Source organism: Micrasema longulum, unplaced genomic scaffold (genome assembly GCF_059751315.1).
Source record: "Micrasema longulum isolate JH-2025_06_02 unplaced genomic scaffold, ASM5975131v1 h1tg003407l, whole genome shotgun sequence".
Lineage (NCBI taxonomy): Eukaryota > Metazoa > Arthropoda > Insecta > Trichoptera > Brachycentridae > Micrasema > Micrasema longulum.
This window is the reverse complement of record NW_028280471.1, coordinates 36,933-64,484: the sequence shown is the minus strand read 5'-3', so window position 1 is coordinate 64,484 and position 27,552 is coordinate 36,933. Positions and strand designations below refer to the sequence as shown.

General features: G+C 33.4%; 1 long non-coding RNA gene across 1 annotated transcript; it reads right to left on the bottom strand.

Moving 5' to 3' along the window:
- LOC148270785 (uncharacterized) lies at nucleotides 1-26,288 on the bottom strand. The gene is made up of 3 exons (XR_015825284.1): nucleotides 25,926-26,288; nucleotides 15,167-15,246; nucleotides 1-931 (listed from the first exon to the last, which is right to left on the bottom strand). It is a non-coding gene; the product is annotated as an uncharacterized LOC148270785 (long non-coding RNA).
- Between the last annotated feature and the right edge of the window lie 1,264 nt (nucleotides 26,289-27,552).

Sequence of the window (27,552 nt, the reverse complement as noted above, 5' to 3'; positions counted from 1 at the left end):
TGGAAAATAGACACTACACAAATGTGTTAAATTTTTTTTATTATTTGTTTTTAAAAGGGTGACTGTTTTAAACACACCATGTCATCTTTCGCTTAATGTAACACGAATTTGAAGCACTGTCTCCGGAGGGATTTTTTATACCAATCATTTAAGCGTTAAACATAGTATTAAAGAGAACATCTCCCATATTTAGGGATTTATTATGTTCAAGGTTTATTAAAAGGAAACACGGTCTGACTCTTCTTCATACAGAAGTATTGCCGTATTTTCACCCTGGATTATAGCACCAGAGAAGCGATTTTTACACACGATAGATATTTACCATTGGCGTGTCTCTGTTGTTTTGTTTTTTTTATAATCAATTATTTCTTATGGCTGTTAGAACCGTTTAAAAATCCGTTAAAGCGCCCAGTTTTACCTGGCGTCTTCAAACGCAGGGTATACTAATATGATAAATAATTTTGGAAAAAGAAAAGGTACCGACACAGACAATTTCATTCTGATACTCTTTCTTAAAAAAAACTAAATCGGTCTAGTTTTGCGGCAAACGGGACAACGAAACCTCGATTTTGGCGATTTAAATTAGGCATAATCGGTGCGCCGTGCAGTTGTCTTTTTCGCACAATATCGAGGTCAACTGCGAGAGAGAGACGGCATAACTCTTTCCAAACACCTATTCATCAAATTTCAATACCACCACACATCCTAAACGTGTTGTCCACATTGTGAGCGCGTGTTGTAGTGAGCGCATGACGTAATATGTAGGCACGTACACGGTACACGGGTGTATTACATTGGAAATAGCTTACCTGAGCCAGATATAAAAACGATGACAGCGAACGGTATGAAGAAGATCAGAGCGAGGATCAGAAGACAGTTGCGCCGGCGCAGGGGTGGCAAAGGTGGTAGGGCCATTCTCCTCCGGAGTGCACTGGAAAATAGAAACAGAATCTAAACATCATTCGTTTATTATAGGTTCGCAAGCAATACGCAATAATCATCGAGAGATTATTGTTTAGATATTGCTCGCCGATTGAAGACGAAGAAGAGTGGAAGAAGGAAACAGGTCGCAAATTTTAAAAATTTTTGACCGACGGATTTTTCGGATTCGGTTTCGGCCAGTTTTGGCCATAAAGGCTGATGCATGCCGTGGATTGGAGCTTCTCACTGAATGTTAAAAATAAAATATGAAAAAAGGAATAATTAAAAAAGTATATACATATATACAAATGGCAAAATGAAGTTTCGCATTATATGTTAAATAAATTGACTATGTTTTATGAATGTATGTATGTGTATGCGCATGGTTATATGTATATATATATGTCTATATAAATTCCCTTTTTTATGTACCAACTTGTAAAAACAATTATACCTCGAATTCATTCATTAGACGGACCTGCAGAAATTATAACGGACTCAGTATTGATGTAGACATTTTTAACTGCACGTTGCATCTGTACAGAAAATTTCTTCATGGGGTCGATTATTTGGGATAGTTGCTGAATGTGCATCTTGAGTGGTTTATGCTATGTATATGTGCCGCATGTAATGTATATGTTTGTGTATGTTTTATATGTGCGTTCATGTGTGTGCGTGGATGGCTCGGAGTGTACATTCGGTATTTTTATTTATTTTAATTTATTACCTCCATGGAAAACGCAAATGTCAACAATTATCCTTTTCTCACTTAAAATTCTTATTTATTTTTTATTTTTTGTCACATTAATGTTTATATCTTTTTAATTTATGAAAACTTAATTGGTCTTTTTATGTTAATTTTTTTTGTTTTTAGTACTTATTTTGTATGACTGTATGTTTTCTAAATAAAATAAATAATAAAATAAAAATGTGTGTATGTATATGTATCAAAATGTGTGTACGAGTAAGTTTATATTTTATTAGTCGGTGCTTTCTATTGACTTGTAAACCATTTCATGTATTAAGTAATTAAAACTTATAATTTTCAAACACTGATTTGAGTCATTCGTTTGAAAATGCCCCAACAAGGCGAAACAATTGTCACGAAGTTTTTATTTTTATATTTGTAAAAATAAAATAAAGTGTTCAGTAGACTCAAATCAGTGTTTGATTTCTAATATTATAAGTTTAAATATGGAGTTCTACAAAATAAACACCAAATTAATCAATATTAAGTAATTGCCTAGCTTGGAACGGGGTATGTACCCTTGTTAGCTGGGCAAAGTAAACAAAATATTGTAATTATGATAAAATGTATAAATAAATCAATTAAAAATTTTAAAAATCGTCCGAAACCTACGGTCAGGATGTGTCGGATTACGTTCCGCTTAATTCGAGTGCAACTCATGGCTCGTGTTTTCTAAGATCTTCCATGTTTATATATATATAATGCCTTTATGGGTTCAAACTGTCAGTAGGGCCGCAGTGAGTCACATCTTGCTGGAGGATGTGATTCTTTAAAATGCTGCCAACGCCTAGTTGCATTCTACCGGCAACACTACTGACTAGTCCTACTCGTTAGCGTCCACGTCGCGAACCCCGGGCAATGGGATCTCACTCATAACGGTGTGATCACAGCAGATAACGAGAGGGTGAAAGGCGAGTTTTTGGCGCCTCAAAACCAAAACCAACCAGCTAAGGGCAGGTAACCCCGAAAGAAAATTTACCAGAGCATCAATAAGCTCGTCCTGGCTGCGAAATGTAAAATTAGCGCAGGACAGATACATACGCTTTCGCTGAAGTGATCGCCAACGTCGGGGGGAACCGGCAAGGCACTAGAATAAGATGAAGAATGCCTTTATGGCTAATAATTTAAAGTTCCTAAAGCGTACATTGAAGACTCGTCACATATTAGTTATAATATTTATTTATTTATTCATTCAAAATTACAAAATTAAATATTTATGAACTTATTAAGGCTTTTTAGGCTATGCCCGTGTCAAGCCACAATAGATAACAATAAAAATACATAGTGAAATTAATTAATGTAAATAATTAACAAATTATAATGACATAGAATCACAATCTAGAAAAAAAAGGTAAATGTAATAAATAATCAAATTCCAAAGAATACAATGCAAAAAAGATATTCAGGAATAATTTTTAAAATATAAATTTTACAAATTAAGAATCACACAAAACCAAATATACAAAATAGTGGTATCATTAAAATCAACAAAATAATAGTATAATATAGTAGTATTAAAAAAAATAATAACACAAAATAAGAGCATGATTTAAATCAACAGAAAAAGAACATATATATATATATAAAAGCATAATTGAAATGATAATTGAGTTATGTTTTCTAGAAATTCACTCAATTGTAGTAAGAAATATAAGGAATAGGAGCAATAAATCATATGCCAAATAACAGCACGTACTAAATTAAATTATACAAAAATACATAATAAGAAAAACATAAAAATTATCAATATATATAAAAAGCAAATAAAAGTAAAAGAGTATGGAAGGAAAGCAGATTTGTAAATTTTTGCTAATTTCGTACTTTAAAAAAATTGACAACCTCGTCCCTATCGATGTGTAGCAACCAATTGCAAACGTAAAACGATGTGTAGCAACCAATTGCATATGATGTATAAAAACAACGAACTATTAAATTAATGCCTTTGATGTAATTGTGTTTTTATTGAACACTTGTTTTAATGAACTGGAAAAGTTTAACAATAAAAACGTCTAAGTTTTGGCGTTTTGAAGCGACATTCAACTTATTTAAATGAATTTCGGTTGCGGCCGAAACTAGAACAGAAGCCGAAATTCGGTTTCGGGTAAAAATCTTGTTTAGGTCATCACTAATAATATTACCCACAATCGGCAAGTGAATATGAAATGAAACGTGGACGTTTTACTTTATTTATGTAAAGCGACATGTTGTATGCAAAAGAAGCGATTTGCGGATGAATGTCACGGGGAAACAGGTAGACATTTGTGTATCTGGGAAGTATGTGTACTAGGGTTGGGAGGACCGAGAAAGATATTGAAAGGAGGGTGTGTGCCGGGAACAGAGTTAACGTTGCACTTAAATCAACCTAGGCAAGTTTGTCGCAAGAGGCAAAATGAGGAATTCACAATGGAATCCTGGTGCCGACCCTTATGCGTGGGAGCGAAGTATGAACTTTGAAAAACAGGGATGAAAGTGGGCTGAATGCTGTTGAAGTGCGATCTCTCAAGCGAATATGCGGTAAAAATATGTGCGACAGATGCACGAATGTCGATATTATTACGTGAGGCCGGAATACGCACTGTCGACAAAATCAAGAAAGGAGCTCCTCGTCAGTCCGGACATGTAGAGCGAAAGGACGGCTAAAAAGATTTACGACGCGAACGTTGATGGGTGCAGAAATAGAGAAAGACATGACATGACCAAATCCAACAAATATTTAAAGGTGGACAAGTCAAAAGTTGGAATAATCGACGCGTGTGCATGAGAAGATGTATGAATGTAGAGGAAGCGAGATCTTTTTGCAAAAACAGAATTATTTGACGTTCTATCATCTCTGCCCACCCTTACGGGGCAACAGCGTGATGGTTTGTTTGTCGACAATACCAGACCCTGTTCCACACTTAATAACGCATATGACACACGCCCGGACACAGAGATAAGTTATCAATGAGAATAAAAAGCATCATCCGTGGTGTAATAGCTAAGATGCTAGACTCACGCACGAAAGGCTCCAGGCTCGGTTCCCGCCGGGAACGTAAAAATTAAATGATATTTTGTTCAAGCCTGGGTGTTCTGCGCCGTAATTCTGCCGAGTTGTGGTCTAAAAAAAACAAAAATAAAAAGGCGGTAGATGTTTTCGCAAACACACGAACCTTTTTGTTTTTATTCGATTGTTGAGATAACTAGCACTATCGTTAATACAACTCGCTCTATCGACTCAATGCACAGTAACATAAAGCCCGCTTTCGATAGAGACATCCATCAGTACAGTACAGTACTCGATCAAAAATAATATTTATGTTGGATCTGTGAAGTCTACGAAGTTTGGTACTAGATCTTTACTATACATAGGTTTCAAGGAATTTCCTAAATTGCCACAAAAAATTTAAGTACCAATTTCAAAATACAGAAACAGGTCGTGCGAATTGAAAAATTATTTTTTGCCAAAAGTACTACGAATAAAATAATGTTAGTTGATCCAGAGAATGATCTTGAACACATGATTTTTAATATTTTACCGTTGTTGCTTGTATATGTAATTTTTAATACTTTTTAAATGATTTTTATGCTCTTTCAAACTTTTTTAGCTTGTATTATGTATATGTTATTTTAATATGCTTTTGATACTTTTTTAACCTGTATTGGGTACATATATTTTGTTTATTTAAAAAACTTTTTCATTTTTGTAATTTTTTTAACATTTGCACTCTCATACTCGCTTCGCTTGTACATGTTATTTATTTTTTTATTTTTCTTTTATGTATTGTATTATGAACAATATTTTAAGTTTGTCCAAATTTTTGTAGAGAAGGACTGGATTCAACTCCCTGGGGAGCTGTTTATATTAACATATTACAACAGAGATGAAGAACATTCAAGATAAAGTAATATAGAAGTCTAGGCATCTACAGGGCTTATGATCTGTCAATGCCTGGTTTAAGTGGCCACTTTACACACTGTGTAACATTCACCATTCTGCCCATATTTGAACATCTATATTCCTTCAATTGTATTATGTATATATCATTTCGAATTCATTTCCATACCTTGTATTATGTTTATTTTGTATTTTTTTAAACTTTTTCACACCCTTTTAATTTGTAGGGAATCAAAATTTTTATTCTGCTTTGTAAATAATTTTATAGTTTAAAATATAAAAAAGTTTTTAAATAAATATTGTTATCTGCATGTCCCTAAATGAGTTTTTTTTAAAACTCCTTGGGCATAGTATATAAAATTATTTAGATATAGTATGTTTTCAATTTAAATAAAAAAATAAAAACTATATTCCGATTAAATTTTATAAACTCTATTAATAATTAAATGTCGACTAGAAAATTAAATTGCTTGATTAACTCTTTTATCGTGTTGTTTATGCAAAGTTCAAAGTAATGAAGTACAAAGTAGGCAGTTGAGGGGAAATTACATGAGATTGGCATTTTATTTTCACGCGATGCTTTGACAAGACGACAAGAGTGAAGGAATAGGTCGGTCAGATAGTATGTATGGTTTATCTGAATTACTTATACTGTCAATTAACTTACCATTTGTACCCAGACATGTCACAAACAACATGCAAAAATAAGTAAACAAAAAATATGGAACAAATTATAAAAAACGTTGCCTAGTTAGTACGTGAAATAATTCGGTCGGATGAACCTCACCAACATCGATGAAGGTTTCGGCTCTTTAAATTCGCAAAGATCAACACATGGAAGAATGGAAGAAAGACGGAAGTTCAAACATAGGCATAATGGTGCTTAAAGTGGCCACTCAAACCAGCCAATGACAGTTCATAAGCCGTGTAAATACCTAGTCTTGAATAAAACAAAAGAAACCATAACGCCATTTCCCCGTAAGGATAGTGTAACGGACGGTTAAATATGTAAATGAAAATGCAATAATATAGTTAGGGCCCCCGGTATCTGTAGGCTAAATGTTGGACCCACAATAAAGGATGAATATTCCACTTTCGGGTCTGACTTTAGCGATACCGGGGTACTATAGAGCAGGAATTTGTGTTACAGGCCCTAAAAAGGGCCTGAATCTAGACGTTTGACGCGTTATTGCCCTAACATGCATATTTGTATTTGTATAAAGACTAAGGACTGCCTTAAAAAAGGCATTTGTAATTGATGTGGCGCGTGCGGCGGCTCCCAGCGAAGTGACCGGGCCGAGCGCCGGCACCTCCCTATATGCACTTTGGGGGAGGCGCGCCGGCCGGGTATAGTGGGAGCGGTATTTCCCCCCCCACTCCCGTATTTGCCTAACGCCGGTTCGGACGCAGGTAGCGGGAGCCCGCAACACGCCCTATATAATGTGTACATTTTAAAGAATAAATATTGAGTTCGCCTCGAGACATCAAGTTAGTCTGATCGTTTCATTTCGTCACCCCGCCCGACCTCCCGCTCTACTACTGGATCTACACCTTGGACTTGACCATCGCTTCACCCCAGGACTACGAACCAGTATCTTCCACCGACCTACGCAGTGACACCGGACTTGAGAGGAATTTCGAGACTACATAACTTTCGGGATTTACGACCCCGAGAGCGACGACGGCAGCGAGACACGGCCAACACCTACCCCTTGCTACAGGATTGTGGAATACAGTCCAAACTGTGACTTGTACAGTACAGATAGGATAGAGGATAGAACACCATATTGCCCTGTCTTTGCATACATACCTCGCTTCCTCTACATTCATAAATTTTTTCATGCACACGCGCCGGTTATTTAATTATTTATACATATAAAGAAACATATTACAAAAAATATACAACGTATCCCTAGCTATATGAGGCCAAGAGCCCTGTGTTGAGTTTTTTTTTTTTTTTTATAATTATCTACATGTCGATCTTAAAGTATTCCTTGGATTTAGTCGCGCCATGTCTTTCTCGGTCTTCCTCGATTTCTGCATCAACATTCGCATCGTAAATCGTTCTTTCGTGCTTTTCGTTCTTTCGTGCCAACGCAGAACTTCTTCCTTGATTCTTACATAATGTACGGATCTCGACATATGTTCACCTATCGTACATAGTTTTACCACACATTCGGCCGAGAGATCGCATTCATTCATTCATTCATTCGACAGCATTCAGCCTACTATCATCATTGTTCTTCTTATTCCGTATTTTGCTCCCATACATCGGGAGAGGCAGCAGGACTATACTGTGAACTGCATATTTCGCCTCCTGCGACAAACACTCTCCATCTCTGTTGTAATGTGTGAATAAATTATACATTTATTCATCAGTCACGAATAAGCAGCTAAAGAAATTGGTCATAAGGATTGAACGATTGATCGTTTCATGTTTTATTATTACAGCAGTAATTGTTTTGTAAGGTTGTGCTCGGACGGATTAATGCAGTTCTGTGTGTGTAATTGAATTGCAATTTGGGACGATTGTTCTCGACGCGATGGCTGCTCTCTGGTCAAAATTCCGAAAAAGGAAATCAAAAGAAAAAAATCCGCCTCGGGGTGCAGTGGTTGGCGCATGCGCCTATCATTCTCGAGGTCCCGGGTTCGATTCCTGGTAAGGCCGAAATGAAGTATTTCCCGAGTTCATCTTTTGGTGACTTGTATGAAGGGCGTCGGAGTTGAGTAATTTCATATAATCTAAATTGGTGTCGTTAAATTTATTAAAAAAACACCATAGATGAAAGAGATTTTGGTAACTGAATGTAATACAGTTTATGCTTCCATTCGTGTTTGCAATATGGCCGTGAGGAAGAATGGGAATATAAGCCCTACTTGTAATTTGCCAAACTTACAGTTCCAGGGTCAATAAAAGCAGTAGGGTCAAATTCAATTAATATTGCGATTTATAAAATTGAAATTTTAAAAGAGCAACTCGTTTACTGACAAAAAATATATTTTAACAATGAGAAAAACCGATAGGAATACCCACGGATTTTAAAACGACTTTCGGGTATATGGAGGGACTGCTTTCACTAAAGTATTTCACTATCTTTTGACTGATGGCTGAAGCGTAAGACTGATCACCCTACCTTCCTGTAACAGGTGATCAAGAATATGATACGCTGCATTTTATTTAACAATGCAGTGCCCTTTGGGTTTGATGCGTAATTGTTTTAAACCTTTTGTACGAGAAGTGTTGTCCGCCTAGTGGTCAAGTGGTTGGCGCGTTTGCCTATCATGTGAGAGGTTGGTTTTCTTTTATTTGAAAAATCCAGTGGCACCTAAGCACCTACATCATCAATGTGAAATATATTTTTATGATATTATTTTTTGTTTTACTTACTTTGTGGAATAACATTTATAATATATTATAAATAAAACACTTTTATACGAGTTTAATATTATTTATAACATAATAAATAATCCTGTGTTTATTTGATTATCTTATAGAAAACGATAAATAAGTTTCTGTTTTTGCTGACAAAGCCGGTTTAGTGGGTTTCATTATTTTTCCTTTTATATATATTTTTTCTGTTCATGTTTATCTTCTTAAATAAGTGCCAGATCTAAGCGTCATCTTCGCTCAAAAGTTGTCTTTTGTCAGACGCTTAAACTGCATAGCCAATAAATCCTTAAAAATGCTAGGCTATATTTTGCGAGTGACGAAGGATTTTTAAAATATTGCAACTTTGAAATGTATGTGCACATTGTACACAGCTCTGTTTAGGAATACAACTCAACTATATAGACTCCGTATTATAGTTTAATACAGTTCAGAATATATTTTAAAGATATGTTTACTTTAAACTCGGAATCAGATATGAATTTACTAACCATGACTTTCTATTAAATACTTTAAACTTGTTAAAATTCACTGAAAAAAAAAATACATTTGCTGAATTAACTCCAAGGTACTGGGCTCCGATTACAGTGGGAAGTGAAAATTTACAAAAACAAACAAACCATCACGCCGTTTCTCCGTAAGGGTAGGCAGAGAGGATAGAACGCCACAGCACTCTATCTTTGCATACAGATCTCGCTTCCTCTACATTCATACATCTTCTCATGCACGCGCGCCGATTATTCCGACTTTTGACCATCCATCTTTAAGTATTTGTTGGATTTGGACATGCCATGTCTTTCTCGGTCTTTCTCTATTTCTGCATCCATCAACATTCGCATTGTAAATATTCTTAGCCGTTCTCTCGCTGTCCATTCGTTCTACATGTCCAAACAAGCGCAGAGCTCCTTTCTTGATTTTGTCGATAATGCTTGTCTCAGCCTTGCATAATGTACGGATCTCAACATTTGAGCATCTATCGTACATAGTTTTACCACACATTCGCCTGAGAGATCGCATTTCGACAGCATTCAGCCTACTTTCATCCCTGTTTTTCCAAGTCCATACTTCGCTCCCATACATCAGGAACGGGACCAGGACTCCGTTGTGAACTGCCAATTTAGAGAAAATTTATCAATTCATGAAATTAAATTTTCTGTATGAAAAGCAGAATGTGCATTTTTTTTCTTTTAAACATGATCAATTATACGTTACCGATGAAGATGTTTTAAATGTTCTTGCAAATATACTCATTTTCGTACACAAATACCGATTTTTCTTTATAGACTCCATTGTATACCATATTTTTTGTGTATACTTCATTTTTTAATTACTTTACAGTTATTATTATTACTATGTTTTTGATATTTTTTATATAAAAGAATTTAGTTGTATTTAATATAATGTACTTCGTACCTCTTAAAAAAATATGAAAAATATTTTTTAAATTAAATATTTTATAAGGGCAGATTTTTTATTTTATAATCTACGAGCTGAACCCGGCAATGCTTTGTTATTGCTAGATTTGAGTACATACTCGTATATAGATTAAATGAACACAATCGTAAGTTTTATATAAATTATTGTAATTAGTCCAAATTAGATATGTAAGTATACATTATTCTTTTTTTGTTTCAGTTTAAATAAATTGTGAGGACAGAATATTTGTATAATTATTTATTTATTTATTAGCGGACGTAGTCCATACAAAAAATGGCAAACACATATCCTGTCACTGTCTTGCAGATGCCTCCCCGATACTGTGCGAAAAGGACAACTGCACGACAGACCTTTTGTTAGAATAGACAAAATCGAAGTTTCGTTCCCCCGTTTTCCGCACCTAAATACTGAACCGATTTTATTATTTATTTAGACAGAGTATAAGAATTTTTTTTCAAGTCGTTTTGCTTTTTTCAAAATTAGTTATATATCGTGTGCCCAAAGAAAGCAGATAAAAAACCATTCAGATAAACGTAAAAAATGGCGTAACTTTCCAATAAAAACAAATTCATGCGGATGCTTTAAATAATTTAGTAATTTTGAATTCTTTTATGTAAATAGCGTTTTTTACTGTAAAATATTTGTAATGCTTCCTGAATCCAAAACTATATAAAAATTTAATGAATATTTATATCATTTTGCATCATATCATATTTGATGCAGATAGTATAATTTCTTATTAACATAATTTCGTGGATTATTTTTTACTATGATATGCTTATTTTAAAAGTAGCAATTCTTCCTGCCGTTATTATGTGCATTGCATGTGCTCCATTGAAAATAAATATTACTAAATAATTTGAAAGATGTCGATTTACATAAAATAAAGATAAGAAGGTACCTAGGTAATTGATTATGTGTGATATTTTTAAATATTGAATTTAAGTAGGTACCTAAGTACTTGTTTGTGGTTAAATTCCAAAACTTTACATAATTAATTTTCAAATATAGAATTCTTTTTGCCAATGTGAAACTCTGCTCAGGGGTGCACTTTAGTTAGGAATGCGATTTTCAAAAATTTATTGAATATCAGTTAAAATTGTTTTAGTATGACCAAAAATCCAGTAAAAATAAATAAATGGATATAAATGATAATGAAATCAAGGAAATAATCTGACTGTGATCCACAAAAAATTAATGTTGTTTGTAAACATTAAAAAAAAAACGTTTTAAAAGATAAAAAAATTACATCCATCCATTTTTTTGTATACGCATTCTCGGCGAATGCAACCCTGGTGATGGATAAAAAAAACATTTATGCTCTTAACTTTTTTTGGGTTTAATAAATTGAAGATTTGATGAGCTATAAATCTTCTCGCGGCAAAGATGTACATTTATCTGAAAACCGCACGTAAATCGGTCCGGTAGTTATTCAGTCCATCGAGGACAACCATTTGAACATTGTATATAGACAAGCGGACCCGACAGACGTTGTCCTGTTAGCTTGCCTGCTATAAGATGGTTGAACAAACATTTTTTTCGTAATTGCACACGTTATTTATTTTTGACGTTTTTAAGCTATTTATATATTCGTAATAAGAGTTTGTTTTATCTCCACGTGTGATTGGCTAAGAGGCCTCATCATGCTCAAATCAAAATCGTGCAAAAATCACTACTCTAGTGCCACAATCTATGGAGAAAATACGTGAATGAGAGTTGATGAAGAAAAGTCAGACAGCGTTTTACCCCGAGCCTTCTATAATTATGACACTCAACTCATGCCCAACGCGAATTTAGTCATTCTTTATTCGCCAGCCGTGTTTTGATGTGAGCTTGTCATTTAATTCGAAACCAAAATAAATTACGAAAATGACAAAATACATCGTTTTAATTTTACTTATTTCATTACATTACATATTTTATTTGTACGAAATACTGCCAATCAGCAAGTGCTGGTCTGAGGGTATATAATATGTTATGACACAATAGGTTTAATAAAAAGTTGATAATTTAACATTACATATCACTAACACGGGCTGTAAGAACTGTTTTATTCGGGTGTTTTTTATGTACGTTTTTTAAGTACGTATGTTTTGTATATTTTTTAGGTCATTCGAAAGTAAATTGTAGAACTTTATTGCTGTATGTACAAAACTCTTGTATTTCTTGTTTGTATATTGCAGTAAAAAATAGATTTAATATTTGTCTTTAAATGAAAAGAAAAATACTTGATTGTGTCGTAAAGGGTGCAAAAACTATTCAAACTAAAAGAAAAAGACTTTGCATTGAAAATAAGGTACTGGTTTATGATTGAATTCCAAAACTAAAAGCTATTGATATTTAAATATTGAATTTAAGTAGGCACTTAGGTTTGTTTATGGTCGAATTCTAAAACTAAAAATTATTTTTATTCCCGAACGTTGGCTAGCCTTCTATAGGCTGGTTCAGCAAACGTTATTTTAAAACACATGCTATTTATTATTCCTTTTTTGAGCTATTTATAAATTTGTAATATGGGTAAGTTTTTCGTTCTATCTCCTCATGTGATCGGCTAAGAGGCCACGTTGTGCTTAAATCAAAATTGTGCAAAAATCAATGCTTTAGGGCCATAATTCAGGGAGAAAATACGGGAATACTTGCTAATGAAAAACAGTCTGACCACAATATATCTGAGCCTCTAAAATTATGACACTCAACTCATGCTTAACGCTAATTCTTAAACTGCCAGCCTTGTAGTAATATCTGACATTAACACGTAAGTGTTAATGAAGAAAAGTCAGACCGCGTTTTACCTTGTGCCTTTTAAAATGATGTTATAACTCTTGCCAAAAGCAAATTTGGTCACTCTTTAATCGCCAGCCGTGTTTTGACGCGATATTGACATTTAATTCGATACCAAAGTAAATATATTTAAAAAATGCCTGATTGTGTCGTGAAAGCGTGCAAAAACTCTCCGTATAAAAGTAAAAAGACTTTTCATTTATAATTAGGTACCTAGATACTTGTTTATGATTGAATTTCAAAACTAAAAATTATAAATATTCCCGAAAATTGGCTTGCCTGCTGGTTTAGCAATCGTTTTTCATTTATTTTATTGGTTAAGAGGCCTCGTTGTACTCAAATTAAATCGTGCAAAATACACTACTCTAGTGCCATAATCCATGGAAAAAATACGGGAGTACGTGTTGATGAATAAAAGTCAGATCACTTTTACCCTGAGCGTTCTAAAATAATGATACTCAACTCATGACCGACGCGTATTTGGTAATTCTTTTTTTTTTTTTTAAAGGAATAACCCGCTAAGCTTCTATTTTGAGGCTTGTCAGCAGGCGGGATAGAGGAGATATGGAAGGGGGTAACGAAAAATACACTACAACACCAAGACCAATTGAGAAAAAAATATTTCTTGGTTTTTTTTTGCAACTGGTGAGAATCGAACCCGCGACGCCAGTTTCACAGTTGGCCGTCTAACCAACTGCGCCACAGCGCCTGTCTTAAACCACCAGCCAGGTTTTGACGTGACCTTGACATTTAATTCGAAACCAAAGTCCGCCAATAAAAAAATAATAATCAAAGAAAAATGACTGTGTCGTGAAAACCTGCAGAAAGTTTCCGGATAAAAGAAAAAATACTTTTCATTGATATGTAGGTACCTAAGTACTTCTTTATGATTGAATTCCAAAACTAAACATTTTTAATATTAAAATATTGGATTTAATTACATAGGTAGGTACCTTGGTACTTGTTTATGGTTGAATTCCAAAACATAAAATAATATTTTTTCAAATTAAGAATTCTTTTTGCAAGTGTCAAATTCTACGCTACTTACCGGCAGTGGTGCATTCTGTGTAAGAATCCGTTTTTCAAAAATGTCTCGAATGTCTAACCCGTTAATTTTTTTTTTTTTTTAAATATTATTAAAAATCCATTAAAAATATGTTAACATGTAGAAATTAAGAAATCGTTAGAAAATAAATTAAATCAGTATCCGTTGAAAATAATTTATGTTTGAAAACGTTAAAATACAAACTTTTTTTAATTCACAAAAAAAAAACATTCTTCAAATTTTTTGGAATATGCATTTCAGTCGAATGCAACCCTGGAAAATCGATGAAAACACATATGTGCTTCTAACTATATTTTTACTAAATATATTGAAGATGTTATTATTTGTAAACCTCGAGTACGTGAATTAGAAAAATTTGCAAAAAACCGCACGTAAATCTGTCAAGCCATTTTCGTGCTTTAGCGAGACACAACACGGCGATTCATTTGTATTTATATGGATAGAAGATAGATATGGATGGATATAGATAGATAGATCGATCTAAGTATGTTCTTTATACGAAAATGCTTTGTTATAGTATCTATGTAACATAATACTTTTCAATTTGATTTGTTGTTTTTCACATTATATTGCAGTGTTTATATTATTTTTAATGTGTATCTCTGTAAGGTAATAGGCCCTTCGAGCCGTGTATATTAGTAAATAAATAAATAAACAGAACCATGTCTAGGCAGTTATGTACACGGCTCGTGATCTGTCATGTTCATCCGAAACGTTTTGTATTTATAGTTTTGTAAACATCGGTAATACTAGATAAGACCAGCCAATATCTCGCACTGTAATGGTTTATAGTCTCCAACCAGAAATTTAGCTATCCGACTTCGCCTACTTTCAGAGCGGCGCGGCGTCTGACAATAAAATAACGTACGTAGATGGCACACGGCACACGCTGCGAATGAACAATCAGATAGGAACAAAATAAAATTCGCTATAAAACAAAATCACACATACCTGTGATGTCCCGTGGAATGCATTGAAAAGGAATCATTGAAATTGGCAATGAGCAGAGATAATTTAATATCTTCAATTGTCTGAAAAAAGTAATACCACATTATAAACTCTGAATTTCTTAGAGTTTGCATAAAGGAGAACCACTGTCGAGATATATCAGAGATCCCCAAATGGTTTTCATTGGTAACTAACTAACTAACTAACCATCACGCCATTTCCCGAGAGGGGTAGGCAGAGAGGATAGAACGCCACACCACTCTGTCCTGGCACACTTCCTTTGCTTCCTTCACATTCATACATCTTCTCATGCACGCACGTCGATTATTCCGACTTTTCACATGACCACTTTCAAGAATTTGTTGTACTTGATCATGCCATGTCTTTCTCGGCCTTCCTCGACTTCTACAACCAGTCACATTCGCATCATAAATCTTTTTAGCCGTTCTTTCATCATTCATTCGCTCCACATGACCGAACCATCGCAAAAGACCTTTCTTAATTTTGTCGATAATGCTTAACTCAGCCTTGCATTCTGCTCTAATTTCGACATTAGGGCACCTATCATACATTGTTTTTCCGCACATTCGCCTGAGGGATCGCATTTCAACAGCATTCAGTCTACTTTCGTCCCTTTTTTTCCAACTCCATGCTTCGCTTCCATACATTAGGGTTGGTACCAGAACTCCATTATGAACTGCTAATTTAGCCTCTTGCGATAGACACTTATTTGCTACGACAGACTTTAAGGCACCATTAACTCTGTTACCGGCACTAACCCTCCTTTCAATATCCTTGTCCATATTTCCATCTCTAGTAAACATACTACCCAGATATACAAATTCTTCGACCTGTTTCAAACTATCTCCATTTACTACAATCTTACATTTAGTCATAGTTACATTTCTTTCAAAGACCATGACGTTCGACTTTTGCACATTCATTAGCAAATCACTCTCCTTGCACACTTCGTAAACCTTTGTAACCAAGGATTGCAGTTCCTCTTCGCTGTCAGCTAGGAGGACTGCGTCATCGGCGTACAGAAGGCAACTGACAGTTAGATTACTCATTTTCGCTCCCACATCCATACTTTTCAATTCTTTCATACATTTTACATTGGTAAGTTTATATTTTATTAGTATGTTCTTCCTATTAATTTGTAAACCATTTCATGAGCAAGACGACATCGTCTTGCTCATACTGATCATCGTGGTTTCGGATGTGACAGGGTTTAATGAACACCCTGTATAACCCGGGCCCGGGTTACAATGGAAAGTTAACAGAGTTATCTTCAATTGAGTTGATAAATATCAAACGCAGGGATGTCCACGACGATCCACCACAGGTTTCGCGTGGACCTACTAGCTTCTGAATTAGAACTCAATATCGACTCAATGAGGAACTTCAGCCCTACGGGAAATTGGATACAAAAAATGTTTTCTTGCGCAGGGTAAAAATTAGAGCATTAAATTGAAGTGCAAAGTTTCTTGAAAATGTACGGAAAAAATAATAAAAACGCACTACTTTGAATGACGTCACTGGTTCTTGTGAATCAACTTATGATCTTAGAGCTATGGAAGATTTCCGGTCTGCTTGTCGCTTCTGGACCAATGGGAAGAACTGAATGAGAATAAGAGGAAATGAACCTCTGACGTTACACGCGGAGTTATTTCAGAAATACAAAACTTTAAAAAATCGTAGTGCTGATAATACGATGTACAAAGATTAAAAAAATAAAATTTTGACTTTTAGTTTAATAGTATATTCACAAATAATATAAAAAACCACTGAACTTCCTCATTGTCTATTAAGTTAAATCGAATTTTTTGCATGTATTATTTAAAAAATAAATGAAATTGTAAAATCACAGGATACTGACTAAGATCCTTTTCGACAAATTTTCCCAAAATTGTTTTTTTTTTTTGCAATCTTTTTCGTTACTACCTTTTTTGAAACCCGTGTTTTGGTGAAATTTAAGGTTCAAATGTACATACAAGTTACTAGTATATAAGTAGTTGAGAAATATTGATGATTAATTCATAGTTTAATGATAATTAGATTCAAGTTATATGAATTATAATGTTTGTACTATTTTAAGAATAAATACAAAATAAAAAAGATGCTTCAAATTTTCTTACAAATTTACACATTTTTGTACAGAAAATATCGATACATTATAGACAATTAAACATAATACAACACATAAAATGTAAAAATAAATAAACGAAAAAGAAGCGATAAATTTTACCAAATTTTTACAGACATTGCCTAGTACGTAAAATAATTGGGTCAGGTGAACCTCACCAATATCAATAAAGGTTACAACTCTTTAAATTCACAAAAATCAACAGATGGAAAAATAAGGAAGTTCAGTGATACGGGAAATTGGATACAAAAATGTTTTCTTACACGCGGTAAAAATTAAACCTTTTTAAAGGGAAATACCACATACTTCGATAACTGATAAAAATATATGAAATGGATTTAAAATAATTAATTGTATTCCCAAAATCAATATGGATATGTTTTCATTTATAAATGTAAAAAAGAAATTCAATAAAAATATTTTAGTTGAAAAACGTGACGTGTTTGGCCTTGGTTGTTGTGACGTCAAGATTCGTGAAATTGTTATAAACAAATAAACAGGAATCGTGACGTATTAGGGGCGTGGCCGATGGAATCACCGTTTTTGCGGGAATTCAAAATTACATATTTAAAAGTATTTTTTATGCTACTAATAATAAGCAAAATAATATTTTTTCCCTGGACAGTATTTCATAAACCTTTATTACTTAAAGAATATAAAAAAGAAAAACGCGATATTTCTCTATTGTATGACGAAGTTTCTCAAAAACGTACGAAAAAATAATTTTAAAGATTTTTAATAAAAATGATCTAATTTGAAATACGTCATTAGTTTTTTAAGAATTAACCAATGATAGAGTGGTGTAATAGATTTCCGGTTTGAAAAATTATAAAACTTTAAAAAATCAAAGCGCTGATAATACGAGTACGATACATAAAAAGTAAAAATAAATTGGCTTAGTCTGATCGACAAATATATTTTTTTAAATCACTGAACTTTCTCATTGAAGAATGATGAATGTTACGCAGTGTGTTAAGTGACCACTTAAACCAACCAATGTCATGTCATAAGCCCCGCAAATGCCTAGACTTTTATATTACCTTATCTAAAGTGTTCTTCATCTCTGTTGTAGTACATTATTATTACTTTTGATTTTGAAATGAGTGGTTCACAAGCAAAGTGAACCAAGTCTAAAAACATCGTGATTGCGATTACTGCATGAAAGATGTGCAAAAAGCTTTTATTGTTATAATAAAACATGTCATTAGTTGACTAATTTTACCATATATGGAAGTGATTCCACTTTACCCTTACAGAATTAGACGAACTAAAATATGTTTAAACCTATATTTACACACATGTCCACCCTCATTCCAATATAACATCCACTCACCCACCCTCTCACTCACTTACAGTCACACAAACACACTAGTATGTATTGTACGTGTATTTCTGTGGATATCTGTCATTGGTTTTATTCTGTTTATTTTATTTGTTATATTTTTGTTACATGTATTACTGTTCGTATCCCCAATAAATAAAAAATTAAAAAAACCTAGTTTAAACCAGAGTGGACTTAGTTCACTTTGCTTTTGAACCACTAAAAATAAAAAACCCGACCTTAAATGTTCTGAAATTTGAAAATGTGATTGAAGCTTCGACTTTTGCCGAAGGTTATGAAAAGGGCCTAACAATCGACTTCGGCCAAATGCTGCCCGCCGACGCGACGCCGTCAATTGGTGCGTTCAATGTTTTTTTTTTAATCGCGCAATAATAAAAAAACATAAATTAGATAAAATCAATATTTTTTTAAGGTATTTCTGTTAAAAAATATACTAAAAAGTTTTATGTAACTAAACTTCGGTATCTGGGATCTCAATAAAGATTAAGCATTGAACTAAAATTTGTCGCAATAATTTGAAGGTAAATTGGACATGAACCGAAGCAAAAATTTAATTTTTTGTTTTTGAAAAGAAATACAATTATTTTAAATCACATACATTTTTGTGACATTTTCATTTATTTCTACATAAAATTATCCCTTCGGTAATACTATCAAAAAATTTATTTATTGAAATATTTTAGTTAAAACAATTTTTTATAGAATTGTATTCTCTTTTTTTTTAAAAGAAGATAATTCTGGTTGTAGTATTTAATTTATAACAATGTCATATTTACGTTTTTATGAACTTCATTCTTGCGCTTACCGGTACCGATATTTACGTTTTTTTATTTTTTTATTATTGCGCGATTAAAAAAAAACATTCGTTTTAAAATGGCGAAATCGTATGATTTCCTGATTTTGCGTGCGCTTTACCAGACTACAACAGCCTTAAGTTCCAGGGCCGCGATTATAAACGATATCTTCATCGGTACATAACGAGACAGTATTAAGTAAAATCGACATTTATGTACGAAAGTGTGTATATTTGTATGAAAATTTAAGATATTTTCGTTTTTAACCTGTAACTGAACATATTAAAAAAAAATAAACGCAAATTATATTTTTCGTACGGAAAACTTAATTTTACTTTGAAGATAAAATTTAAGATAAATGTTAACTTTCCATTGTAATCGGGGCCCAGGGCTCCTGTCACATCCAAAACTACGATGATCAGTATAAGCAAGAAGACATATTAGCATATTTAAAAGATTTTTTTAATGCGCCAATATGTCTTCTTGCTCATACTGATCATCGTGGTTTCGGATGTGACAGGGTATAAAAAACAGTATAGGGTGTATATCGATCGAATCCTCACATGTGAATTTTTTTTTAATGTTTCAATTAACAGATAAAATATTTATATTAATTCCGGTAAAACAGTTTTTTTTAATGAATAAAAAAAATATCAAAAATCTTACGTTATAAGATCGCCAAAACCATTGTTTATATTGGGTGTGTAGCGATCGGAACACGTATTTTTTAATTTTTTTGTTTCAAATGACAGATAAAATATTTATATTAATTCTGTTTTATTTTTCACTACTTTTTATACTTTTGTCGCTGACTGACAGCTGACAGCTGTTGATCGGTTGTTAATAAATAGTTTTTATTTTCGAATATGTTTAAAGTTTCTATGTAGTCTTAAGCTAGGGTTTCCTAGGACAGCGGTGCCCGTATCTTAACGGCCGTAGTAAACGGTGATGCGATGGAAAGCCGTCGTAACGGTGACTGGAGAGTGGTTTCCTAGGAAAACGGTGTAAATAAATGTTATCAAAACAGTTTTCCTAGGAAACCACTCTCTAGTCACTGTTACAACGGCTGTCTACCGCATCACCGTTCACTACGGCCGTTAAGATACGGGCACCGCTGTCCTAGGAAACCCTAGATTAAGACCTTCAATTGAACATTAAAAAATTACTATAAGTTTTTTTTTGTGAAATTAAATTTTATACTTGGAAGGAAAGTGTTTTTTCAAAAGTGCATAATCGTTGTACTATAAACAATTCGATGTTTTTTACAATAAATACTGTTCTTCAAATAAATAAGAAGGCTTAAAATTAATATCGTGAAATTAGTGGGTGCTTAATCATTCATTTTGTTGAAAAGTAATGTGAAAGTGGCAAACAATTTATCATTTATGACATTAATAAATTATTCGTTAATTTTTAAACAGGAAATCTATTTTTAAAAAAATATTAAGCTATTTATGACATATCTCTCAAAGTCGGTCGTAGCCGAGAAGATAAAGCGGCCGGTTTAAGTTTGAACGGAGTAGGTTGGAAACGCGATTTAACTATTGCATAACATACTAAAATATAGTTTCAAATATAATGGCCATCTCTCATTAGCACCATCTATGTAAAAAAAAAAACAAAATAAAACAGGTGGCGCTTGGAGACTAAAATAGAAAAAAAAAAAAGGATTTTAATTTAATAACTAATGTAATAAAAAGCACCATATATAAAAGAAGAAAAAAAAATAGTATAATAATAAAACATAGGTAGCGCTGGCAGATTAAAAATAATAAAGATTGCTCCTAACAGCAAAAAAAATGTGAAACTCAAAATGGTGAAATTTCACAGTGCCCGAGATTCGAATAATTCAAATGAGGCCCGAAGGGCCGATAAAGCGAAGCCCGAATTTCCTAGCATGTAACAGCCTAACTGCTAGTATTTTATTATTATGGATAACTTATTTGGCACCAATTTCGTAATATAATACATCAAGGGCGCCTTTAAAAGTGATTCTATAAATAAATAAATTTAAATGAAACTTTTTAATTTCAGCAAAACAATATATTTCGTTATCACATGCTACGGATTTATTCAAATGATTAGAAGAAGTGGGTTTTAGGTTTTTTCCGAAACATCACTCCACTCTCACCGTTTCGCACTTCTGGTTCCCACCAGCATTCCATGCCTTAGGGCCTGCGACCGCAAACGCGCGCTCACCGAATTTAGTAAGCTGTTGTTGACGTAGCTTATCTAAGTGTAAGACGCCTGTCAGCTGGTTCATCTGGAACGCGTAGATGTCTTAGATACTCCGGAGCAGAGTTGTAAAGTGACTTATGCATAAGTCAATAGAGTTTACATTCCACCCTCTGCGAAAAACGTAGCCAGTGTAATTCTTTAAGTAGTGGAGTCATTTGACTGACACCAAATATGTATACAAATATTAACATTTTCGTTGTAGGAAATCGATATTAATTTATAGACTACGTGCTGAACTAGGCAATGCTTAGCTATTGCTTAATTTGAGTACATACTCGTATATAGATTAAATGAACACAATCGAAAGTCTGATATCAATTATTGTATTTAGTCCAAATTATTATTTTTGTGTTTCGGATAACATAAATTGCGAAGACAGAGAATTTAGATAAATAGTTATTAGTACATTGTTTTCCTGTCACTGTCTTGCAGATGCCCCCCGATACTGTGTGAAAAGACAACTGCGTGTCAGATCTTTTGTTAGAATAGACAAATTCGACGTTTCGCTGTCTCGTTTTCCGAACCTCAAAACTGAACCGATTTTGATATTTTTTTAGACAGAGTATCAGAATAAAATTTTCTGCATCGGTACGTTGTGCGTTTTTCAAAATAGTTATATTTCTATACCGTGCGCCCGAAGACAGCGGATAAAACTGTGCTTTTTTATGGGTTTGGATGGTTCTAGTTTCCATAATCAACAATTTTTACAAAAACGAAACAATCCATTGGTAAATATCTATGGTGAATGAAAAAATCACTGCTCTAATGCCATAATCCAACGAGAATACGTTTGTATGAAGAAGAGTCGGACCGCGTTATCTCTTACAAAACTTTACTAAAAAAATCTTTTGTAAAAACCGTTCGGATAAATGTAAAAATGGTGTAACTTTTCATTGGTAACTAGGTATTTGTTTATGATTTAATTCCAAAACTTTAAAGAATTCGTTTTTAAATATTAAATTTAAGTAGGTACCTAGGTACTTGTTTATGGTTGAATTCCAAAGCATTAAATAATCAATTTTCAAAATCATTATTTTTGTTAATGTCAAACTTTCTCCTCACCAACAGGGGTGCACTGTATTCAGGAAAGAGATTTTCAAAAATGTATGGAATGTCAGTTGATATTATTTTTATATTACTAAAAATCCAGTAAAAAGAAATAAATGGGTAGAAATTATAAAGAATTTCAGAAAATAATCTGATTGGGATCTAAAAAAACGAATGTCGTTTGTAAACATTTAAAAATAAACTTTTTTGTGCACTAAAAAAGAACATCTTCACAATTTTTATTACATTTTTTTTTATTTGTATTATTTTATTTCATTGGAAGGCCTACAGACATTTATAAATTTATAAGATACAATTATATTAAAAATACATATCATAAAGTCCAATTAGAGGCTTCCACATAATATTGTTGTTGTTAATGTTGTCACATAAAAATTATACATAACATAAAATGACTAATCATACAAAACATATAATATTAGTAAAAATTTAAATGTAATCAATATTATTAAAAATATTTCTACTTTTGAATATTGGTTACACAGTTGAACATTATAATATATAATACAACTATAGTAAATTAAATAAAAAATATTTTCAAGAAAGGAGTTAAGGACTGGATTTTCCTTAGTGAGAGGGATTTGAGTGGGAAACTCCTTGATGATTTTCTGAATGTTTGAGTTTACTGTTTACCATATTGATGTGCCATATATATATGTTTTTAAAAATATTTTTTTATGTTTCTAATCCTATATTATTGGTGATATACTCATGTGTCTGTGTCAACTGATTGCTCGTCCCATCTCAACACAGGACTTTTAGTCCCATGGAGTTGGGACTTATTGTCTCAAATAATGTACAGTAGTAAACTTGTATGTAAATAAATGAATAGTTGACCATACAGTGTACATTTATTATGTGCCTTCATACAGAACTGCACGTAACCTACATATTATAGGCTGCGAATTCAAGGCGCAACATCATAACTTGAATTCGAAAGCAACCCTGGTGATGGATAACAAAACATTTACGCTCTTAACTTTTTTTTCTACTTAATAAATTGAAGAATTTAATAGCTATAAACACGTTCTTGGCAAAGATCTACATTTCGCTGAAAACCGTACGTAAATCGGGCAAGTCGTTATTCAGTCCATCGAGGACACACAAACGAACATTGCCTTTTATATATATAGATTGCAGATAACTGCAGGTTAACTCGTATTGTAATCGGGGCCCTTGGTTCTATTCCAGGAAGGGCCGGAATAAAACATTTATTTATAAGGCCACTGCAATCTTTAACTTTTCCCAGAGGCACCAGTGTTAACAATATGCTAAGTTAACATTTATCTTAAATGTTATCTACACAGAAAAATTTAGTGTTCTGCATGAAAAATATATGTTAACAATTATTTTTTCTACACATTGTCATGTTCAATTACAGGTTACCAAAGAAGATATGTTAAATTTTCATAGAAATAAAAACATTTTCGTACATAAATATCGATTTTACTTTATTCCGTCTCGAAATGTATCGATGAAGATAGCGTTTGTAATCGCGACTCTGAAGCGTGAAACTAATCACCTAGTTTTTTGTTACAAAAATATCAAGATTCGCTGCAACTGGATTGCCAGTGCAGTACCCTTTGCACCACCGGGTGCGGATAGGTAAATGATACGGACAAACAGTTTAAAAAAGGAACACCATACGAAAATTCGTATACTTCTAAATTTCGGTCCAAGAAAGGGTGCGTCAAAATGCCCTAGTGATACTATTTATTTATTTATTTTATTTATTCATATTTTTCTCTAACAAACTATAATTAACAACAACAAACCATCACGCCGTTTCACAAGGTTAGGCAGAGATGATAGAACGCCACAACACTCTATCTTTGCATACAGATCTCGCTTCCTCTACATTCATACATCTTCTCATGCACGCGCACCGATTATTCCGACTTTTGACATATCCATCTTCAAGTATTTGTTGGATTTGGTCATGCCATGTCTTTCTCGGTCTTCCTCTATTTTTGCATCCATCAACATTCGCATTGTAAATATTCTTAGCCGTTCTTTCGCTGTCCATTCGTTCTACATGTCCAAACCAGCGCAGAGCTCCTTGCTTGATTTTGTCGATAATGCTTGTCTCAGCCTTGCATAATGTACGGATCTCAACATTTGTGCATCTATCGTACATAGTTTTACCACTCATTCGCCTGAGAGATCGCATTTCGATAATAATAAAAAAAATATGTGACCTCACTAGGGTTACGCGTGCCGAGGACACTTAGCAATATACTTTTTTTGAAATATTTTTACAAGCACTATCATCGACATCAAACCACTACCCACACCAGGTGGTGCTTGGGGCACTATCGTGTTATATCAAATGCAGCGTTTACTGATCATCTGTTACAGAAAGGTAAGGTGATCGGTCTTACGCTTCAGTTCCGTCCAGGGAGTGAAATTCTTCAGTGAAAACCACCTTTAAAAACAAATATTTCACGAACGCGCCAACCACCATACTTTGAGGCGGACTTATTTCTGCTGGATTCCGTTTTCCAGGATTTTTATCTGAGATTACCTGTTTTTAAAACATAACATTTCAATAGCGTATCCACCTTAAAGGTGTTTTACCACCCGATAGAACCTGGTCGAAAACATTCGTCCAGATACCCGATTTGCGTGTCTCGTCGTCTCGTGTAGGCACCATGAACAACATGAAATACCCACCCAAGTATGAAGTCATTAAAAAAGAGTAAAGTAAAAATATTATTATGTGAACTGTCAATATTGTTTAACTCACGCGCGGAAGGTTCCACGTTCGATTCCCGGTGAGAATACAAAAATTAAATGTGATTTTTCTCAAGCCTGGGTGTTCGGTGGTGTAATTCACCACTGTAATTGGGCCTCCTGGCCTGTTGTGGTGCAAAATAATAAAATAGTAATAATTGAGGATTTACATTTGATTTGTGATTTTTAATAATGCAACATTGATAAATTTTGAAAAATATACTTAGAGCGTCAATTTACCGGCACAAAATAAAGTAAATAAAATTCTAACCTATAAAATTGAAACGGCAAACCCACAAATCTTAAACAATTTTCTAAACATCTCGGAGCCAATGTCAATAAATTAATTGAAAAAAAGTTGTTGAAGATCTTTAAAACACATATGGCAAAGTATGTTTCAGTCAGAAATAATTAATAGTTTGCTTTAATTATTGTTCTTACCATGAATTCACCTAAGAGAACACAAAATTCACCAAGACCACCACTGTTTTGTTGTCATATTTTCGTAAATAAACCAGTTCAGTTATTTATAAATATTTTTTAGTAAACTGGCATTAAAAAAGTCACAGATCTCTCGAGCGTTACTGTCTTATTAATTTTAAATAAAAGGGCGCGTTGTCACGCTATATATATGCAGAATATTAATCCATGTGTCTTTTATAATTTGCAAATACTATTTACAGGCAGCACTCACGCACGACCGAATCCGTTCACCGCCCACGCGAAACTGAGCTGAACAGAGCGAGTGAACATCGAAACTCGCGACACGAGCGAACGGATTCGACGGAACGAGCTTACACAACTGACGCATGACGAAAGTCGGTAAAACAGTTCGCTGTAAAAATGGTACCGCTCGCAACGAAGCGGGCTTGCGAATTTTATATCATTATATTATGTGTTCGTATAATAATTTTACTTTGATTATTGATCATTTTAATTGTTATTATAATTTGTAATAGTCAGGTAGCCTCAGCTGGTGCGCTTCTATCTCGTACACTGTTTTTTGTCTCCGTTTTTCTTTCTTCAATAAAACATTTAGACTCTAAAAATCTAGACGATTATTGGACATAATTTTTTTTAAAGGAAGCCCGTTAAGCCTTTTATTTTAAATACAGTCAGCGGGTGGAAAAGATATTATATGGAATGAAGTTACGAAAAATACACCACAGCACCTAAATCAATAGAAAAAAAATTAGCAACTGGTTGGAATCGAGCCCGCGACCGACGTCACTGTTGCCCGTCCAACTGACGGCGCCTGTATGATATAATTTATTGAACACATTTATTTTTTGAGTAACGAAATACAGTGTTGGTAAAAATGTATTAATTTATTTCACTGCTATAAACTGTGTCTCTGTCCTTAACAAATGTATGTATAATGTAATTAATAAATAAATAAAATAAATATTATGTGCAGAGGTTCTTTATTTCAGGTCCCGACAATCCAGACTAGCTAGGGATTTTCTGTATTCAGGCAAGAGCTTTTTTATTACATGTCTTTTTTCATTCAATGATGCTTTGACAATTAAAATTAATGATAGTAATACAAAAAAATAAACATAATAACGTAATAATAAAAATTAAAAAAGAAGTATAAATTACAAAATATACCCAAAAATAAAAAATACATAAAAAAAATAACACAAATATAAGTACTAATTAAATATAACAAAGATTATAACATATGTAAATCACAGAATATAACGAAAATCATAATGAATAAAGAGACATTTAAAAATTAAAATAGACGAAATATTATGTCGAAAAAACAATTTACAGGATATTAAAACGTCCACTTTTTGTCCATGTTCTCACCATTTTTTCGTATGCATTGCAACTGACAGAACACGTATTAATGTCAGGGTATAACATATTAAAAAACATGGGGCCCAATATCATAAAATGCCCCTATAAAGGCAGTTCTGCTTTGAGGTATTCTAAAGTTAATGCCCGTCGCACATATTGTTTTAATATTTTGTTGGGTTCTATTTTATTTATTAAAAACCAGAAGTTAATTAGAATCACCCTGACATAAAATTGTCTGTCGGTTAGCAAATTAGTTGACTCA